Below are 7,530 nucleotides of genomic sequence, written 5' to 3'. Positions count from 1 at the left end.
CTATCCACGGGATTCTCCTGGCAAGAATACTGGAGTAGATTGCCATGCCCTCCTCCAGGGGATCTTCCCAACCCACGGATCAAACCCGAGGCTCCAGCATCTCTATCATTGCAGGCAGATTCTTAACTGCTGGGAAGCCCTGTTTCCCTTTATTAGAATGTAAACCCAGCGAGGACAGGGACTTTGGCTGTTGATTCACTGCTGTCTCTCTTATACCTAGCACAGAGCCTGGCACACAGTAGTTTCTCAACAATATTGGTTACAACTGAGTGGCTGTGGGCTTCATCAGCACTGTGATCTGAGTCATCAGTCATATACATCATTCCTAGTAACCAGGCAATGTGTGGGACTAACATGGGATCACTAATAGAGACCAGCAGCACCCTCTGATGTTCTGTTTTATGACGTGGACATTGTAGAAAGATTATCATTCCAGATCTGTCATTTCCCAGCTGCCTATAAGTATATTTTTTAACTCATTTTAGTCTTACTTCTTTAAATGAGATAATAATGTAAAAAATGAGATAATAATTATTAATTACATGATTATTAGATACTCATATAGAATACTGAGCAAGTTGTACAGTCCAAACCTTCTCTTTATGGTATATCAGACGGTCCTCCTTTAGCTCCAAACACTTTCTTTCATAGACCTAGACATCTGGTCAGGGAGCCAAGAGCTCTGAAAGGCCTTTGGCTGGAAACTGAGGATTTACTAAAGCCCATGTGCTCTCCCTCTTGTTTGAGCATGTAGATGACATGGAATAACCCCTCTGATTTATTGAATTGGCTTTTCCAGGGTTGTTTGTATTGCCAGATGATCACTTCGCATTTTGATAAAGCTCACTTCATAAGAGGGATTAGATGGTGCAAAAATGACAGTGGTCTCTGCCGGATCTGTCAGTCTTTTTTTTTAACCAAAAATCTCCAGCATGCCAAAACTTTGCACAAAGACTTATTGTTGTACAAGTTTCCAGGACTTAATAAATTACCCATTGTTATGAGATAACCTCAAAACATTAAAAGATCCTGGCTAGGAGGCAATAAAATAATTAAAAAATGGAGTAGAAGTATGGATGTATCAGTTAAAAAAAAAAGCTTTAATCCCAGATATTATATTTTTTTTCCAAGTTTGAGTAGAAAGTAGTATAACCACAGGAATGTACATTAACAAAAAAAATAAGCTAATTAAATAACACAAATATTTTATTGTCTGGGTATTAATGCTTAAAGGTCGTGTCTTAGTTTACAATGGCAAAGGGAATGTATTAAGGGAAGGTTATTTGACAGGAATCTTTTTGTCCTACAAATTATGTGGAGGTTAAGATAATCAACAGTTCTTTCTTATTTATTTTTTCCTTTGAGTGGAACCATAGAGAAGAGAAGTCTCTGCAACATACATGTCTTGTTTGTTACATTATGGTGTTTGGCTCACAGGATATTGGGAAGAGGAGAAGTAAAAAGAGGAGAGGAGAGGAGAAAACTCTTTTTGGGCATAAAGCTGGGGGCTAGTGTTCTAATCAGCTGGCCATAGTAAGGGGCACTGAGTCTTGCACAAGTTTCTGGGATTTAATACCTAACAGAGCAGGAAGCAAATGAGCACTGAGCAATGTGGCACCATTTTCCTGTCATCTCTAAACAAAGAGAGCAAATGTCCAAAAGCACAAAGGTGGGTCTGGCACATGGAGCTGAGTTTCCTGGTGACTTTATCTCTGTCTTGGCATTTGGTCTGTGTTTACAGTCTGAGTAACAGATATGAGGTAATGAAGCAAAGGAGGGAAGTGCTAAATAATGACCGTAACACAGAGGTACTGTTTGCTCGGAGCCTTTGGAGGGTAGAGGAGGGCTGGAAAACTCAGCTATTCTTGAGTCTGTCTGCGATCCGTCTGTGGCCCAGGCTTGCTCCATTCAATAGTCCACCATCACCCAGGATCGCACCAGAGCTCCTGGAGGGCAGTGAGGGCTGTGAAAAGCATGTGACATAATGACACTTTCAGAGAAAACTGTTGGTTCTAGCGACAATAACTGGGTGCCAAGAACTTCTTGGTGCTAGGCATAAAGAAGGTTCTCAATAAATATTTGAGGTGACTTGACCCTGACACAGGCTCTAGTAAGAGACTCCTTTCCTTTATTAGGATAACCTAGGCTGTTGTAGGTCTGTGTAGGGAAACTAAGAAATACCCCAGGCTTGCTTTGCTCAGGTGTCCCTACTTCACCTGGGAGTGGTAGAAGGGCTGGTAGTCATGGAGGAAGGGCCAAGGACACACTCAAAGACATGGGCTAAAAGAGAGCCAGTGGGTCCATGTCTTGCCTCAGAGACTCAAATGTTAGTCAAGAGGCAGTTTTGAGTATGACTGCAGTGTGTTCCCTTAGCTTCCCTACTCTAATTTTTTTAGGGCCGTATGCAAGTTTGATTCAAAAAGGGTTTGGGGGATGAACTAGGAGACATGATCTTTGCAAGCAATATATATATATTCAGTGGAGAGACTGCTCTGAGCCACTCTTTGACAAAGGTATTGCAGAGTCCCTTTAAGAAGTGTAACCGGAACTTCCCTGGTGGTCCAAAGACAAAGACTGTCTTCCAATGCAGCGGCATGGGTCGGATCCCTGGTTGGAGAACTAACGTCCCTCATGCTGCAGGGTTGCAGTCAAAAACAAACAAAAAAGAAAGTGTAACCAACTCCTGAGGCAACAAGGGGCATCAGCCTGTGCAGAAACTTTGCCACTAGGGGGAGCCATGGCTGAAGAGAGTAACAAGGAGCCTGAGACAAAAAGAGAAAAAAGTAATTCAAAAGTAATTCAGTCTGGGTATGACAAACTCTGAAGTAAATCAAATAATGAAATAGGCTTAAAGCAGAGACCAGAGTTAAAACTGCTTCTGAAGATGCCTGAAAAAATGTGATAACAGGCACCTCTGAGAGTCTCTGTCATCAGGTGGGCAGCATAGTTACTCCACCTTATTTGCAGGGCAAAGAATGAAGGAAGAGGCAGAGACCACAAAATGATTTTGTGGCAAGGAGATGTAACTAGAACCCAGGAGTGGTGAAATCTGAGAGAGTTTCATGGGTCACTGGAAATTTCCCAGTGAGCACCACGGCCAGATGAAGTACTGTTGAGTTCAGGGAAATAATTTTTCACTAAATGACAGTGATCAAGCAGAGTTAGCAGTTTTCAGCCTTGCCAAATTCAATGCTTTGTTAACACCGTGAACCAGAATTAAAGCAGAACACAGTTGGCCCTGCTGTCTGTGGTTTCTGTGTCCGTGGATTCAACCGAGGATCAAAAATGTTAGAAAAATAAGTTTCAAAAAGCAAAACTTGTATTTGCTGTAAACTGGCAACTGTCTACATAGCATTTACATTGTATTTACAATTTACATAGCATTTACTTTGTATTAGGTATATAAGTAATCTAGAGATGATTTAAAATATACAGGAGGATGGGAAGATATCCATAGGTTTTGGGCAAACACCATGCCACTTTATGTAAGAGACTTGAGCATCTGTGGATTTTGGTATCTGGAGGGGGAGGGGATTTCCTGGAACTAGTCCCTGCATATACCAAAAGACTATGGTATTTGTTTCCATATTGTCTTTTGTGATTTGAACACTAGGCGATGGCACCCCACTCCAGTACTCTTGCCTGGAAAATCTCATGGATGGAGGAGCCTGGTAGGCTGCAGTCCATGGGGTATCTAAGAGTCGGACACAACTGAATGACTTCACTTTCACTTTTCACTTTCATGCATTGGAGAAGGAAATGGCAACCCACTCCAGTGTTCTTGCCTGGAGAATCCCAGGGACGGCGGAGCCTGGTGGGCTGCCGTCTATGGGGTCACACAGAGTCGGACACGACTGAAGTGACTCAGCAGCAGCAGTCATTACTTCCTAATCTCCAGTTTTATGGTTTTCTCCATACCTCACTAGGACCAGTCAGTGAAAGAATATTTAGCTGCCAGACAACAGGAAAATACCATGCATAGCACTTGAAGATGTATGAGTTTAGAAAAACATGATGGCCTCAGAAAATCAACAAGGATAATCCTAGCATATAGCCAATAATGACTTATTTTAAACTATAGCTCATTTCAAGTAATCCTTCTGTTCCAGGAAAAAAGCACCTGTTCACTGGAATTCCTGGCATGAGACTATAGGAAAAGTTCTCCAAGCCAAATTACTACATAATACAAATAATAATATTTCATTATGTGAGATATTTGTTGGTGCCTTTTAGGCTTCTTGGAAAATGCTGCAGATTAAGCCACACGGACAGAATGGCTGCTCTTGAGGATCATTACTTGCTCACACTCCCTTCCCACCTCAACCCTCTGCTAAGAGTCCCTAGGACAGACAAGTGGGACTTGAAGTAAGTAAAGCATTTGTACAAGGTGGGAATCCTTAAGATGTCAAGCCTGAGGTGAGGAGGACTAGAAGAGAAAGACTAGAGCCTGTGCAAGCAAGATGAGGGCCATCACCATGTTCTGAACTCCATGAGCTTTCGGTGTGTGGTGAGCTGTCTGGGAGGACAGACAGGGCTGGGCTTGGGGAAGGAAAGCAGCAGGGACTGGGGGGATGTCTGAACAGCAGCCTAAAATTGTGAACCTGGCCTACCCACCATTCTACTATTTTTATGAGTTTGGCTTTTTTAGATTACACAGATGATATAAAATGTGTGTCTTTGGATTATCTCACTAAGCCTAATGCTCTCAAGGTCCATCTGTGTTGTGCAAGTTCCTTCTTTCTCATGGCTGCATAATATTTCACTATTTATAATAGAATATTAAATATATATGTACATATAATATCATCTTTATCCATTCATCCACTGATGGGCATTTAGGTTGTTTCTGCATCTTGGCTACTGTGAATATAGTAAACATAGGAGTGCAGATATTTTTTTCTCATTCTGTTTTTATTTCCTGGGACTTTCTCAAGGCCTTGCATGTTTCTTCTTGTTCTCTTGAGTCTCTGCCCCTATCTTTGCCTGGCTGGCCTGCTGGTCCTAGGGATGAGAGACATAGAGTGTAGCTACCTGTCTGACCCACAGACCTGCAGATAACAACAGAGATGCTTATATTAAACCACAATTTACAGATGTGAGTAAAAATATATTATTGTTGTTTTATGCCACTGAGTATTGGGAATCGTCATGTGCCAATAACCTCCCAGGTAGTGCTAATGGTAGAGAATCCTCCTACCAATGCAGGAGATGCAAGAGATGTGAGTTTGACCCCTGGGTCAGGAAGAGAAGGTTACCTTGAGAAGGAAATGGTACCCCAGTCCAGTATTCTTGCCTGGAAAATTCCATGGGCAAAGGAGCCTCATGGGGCTATAGGCCATGGAGCTGCAGAGTTGGTCACGACTGAGTAAGCACACACATGTGGCAATAGCAGCATTTGTTTACCTTTCCAAATATAAATCTTTAGCCTTTGGTGTCTCTTCTTTTGTGCTCTAGACTTTTATATCCAACTGACTACTTGACATCTCCACTGTGTCTAGGGGGCATCTCAAATGAAAAAATCCAAAATAGACTCTTTATTTTCAACCCAAAATCTGCCATTTACCATCTCAGTGGATACCACCATTCTTCCAGTCGTTCAAGCCAAAAGAACTAGGAGTCATTCTTGAGTCTCTTTTTCACTTTCCACATTTAATCCTTTAACAACCCTGTGGGGTTTCCTGCAGAGTCGTGCATGTAAATACAGCCACTTTTCTCATGTTCATCAACATACCAGCTGCTGCTGCTAAGTCACTTCAGTCGTGTCCGACTCTGTGAGACCCCATAGACGGCAGCCCACTAGGCTCCCCAGTCCCTGGGATTCTCCAGGCAAGAATACTGGAGTGGGTTGCCATTGCCTTCTCCAATGCATTAAAGTGAAAAGTGAAAGTGAAGCCGCTTAGTCGTGTCTGACTCTTAGCGACCCCATGGACTGCAGCCTACCAGGCTCCCCCGTCCATGGGATTTTCCAGGTAAGAGTACTGGAGTGGGGTGCCATTGCCTTCTCGACAACATACCAGCACTTGTTAGGAAAACTTCAATAACCTTTTAATTGGTCTTTCTGCCTTCACTTGTATTGTTTCTTTAATCTATTCCCAAAATACTAGCCAGAGGGATCTTTTTAAAAAGTAAAACAGATCCTGCCTCTTTCCTCCAATTGCTCGTCATCATTATCTAGAATAAAATCCAAACTCTTCCAAGGTTCTCATGCTCCGGCCCCTGCCTGCCTCTTCAGATCTCATTTTATACCACTCTCCACTCGGACTGGCTATTTGAACTTTGAACACTCCCAACTTGTTCAGTCCTGGGGGACACTGTTCTATTTCCTTTAATAAGAATGCTTTCTCCTCTCTACTTTATGGCTGCCACTTCCTCACTGTAGAGTTACCAGCTTAAACATTACCTCCTCAAAGAGGCCTTCCATGACCACATTTTCAGGCAGTTACCCGTCCCTTCCATCATGTCTTCTAGGTGGAATGCGTACTGGGTGCTGTCCTGTCTCCCTTCAGTGGCAGCGGGCAGTCTTCAGCTGTCAGCCCCTTTAGGAACTTCTTCAGCTGCAGAGATCATGGTCATGCCCCTTCCTTAGGTAGCCCCCATCCAAAGAGGTATCTAAAAGCCTGTTTACCTCAGCCCCACTCAGGACAGCCCTGAAGGTTCACTCTGCTCCAGTTGTCCTCGTGGCGTGGGCTGGGGCTACAGTTGGGCCTGCTTTGCTGTGCAGTTTCTCCTCTGATTACTTCTGTTTCCATCTCCTCCCTTCCACAGAGGTTGACCTCTCCTTAGTAAACATTCTAAATCCCACCTCAGTGCTCATTTTGCAGGTGGCACTAGTGATAAAGAACCTGCCCGCCAATGCAGGAGATGTAAGAGACACAGGTTCCATCCCTGCGTCTGGAAGATCCCTGGGAAGAGGGCATGGCAACTCACTCCAGTATTCTTGCCTGGAGAATCCCACGGACAGAGGAGCCTGGCAGGCTACAGTCCATGGGATCGCATAGAGTTGGACACAAATGAAGCGACTTAGCACACACACACACTCATTTCTCAACACCAGGAAAGTGTCATTTCCTTCATAGTGTTTAAAACTATTTGAAATTGTTTCACTGACTGGTTTGTAAGTTTATTGTTTGTTTCTCCCACTAGAATGTAAGTTATATGTACACAGGGACCTATCTGACTTTTTCACTAATGTACCCTCGGTGTCCTGAAGCTTTGAACATCATCATCATCTTCATCATAGCAAACACCTACTGTTTATTATATGCCAGGTGCTGTTTTATTTATTTATTTATTGGCTGCATCACTTGACATGCAGGATCTTAGTTCCCTGGCCAGGGATTAAACCCATGACCCCCATTATATGCCAGTTGCTGTTTTATTTATTTATTTATTGGCTGCATCACTTGACATGCAGGATCTTAGTTCCCTGGCCAGGGATTAAACCCATGACCCCTGTATTGGGAACATAGATTCTTAACCACTGGACCACCAGGGAAATCCCCAGGTGCTATTCTAAGCACTTTACCTATG

This window comes from Bubalus bubalis, chromosome 4 (genome assembly GCF_019923935.1).
Source record: "Bubalus bubalis isolate 160015118507 breed Murrah chromosome 4, NDDB_SH_1, whole genome shotgun sequence".
NCBI classification, from domain to species: Eukaryota; Metazoa; Chordata; class Mammalia; order Artiodactyla; family Bovidae; genus Bubalus; species Bubalus bubalis.
The sequence above is the reverse complement of the archived record's forward strand: the minus strand, read 5'-3'. Positions refer to the sequence as shown.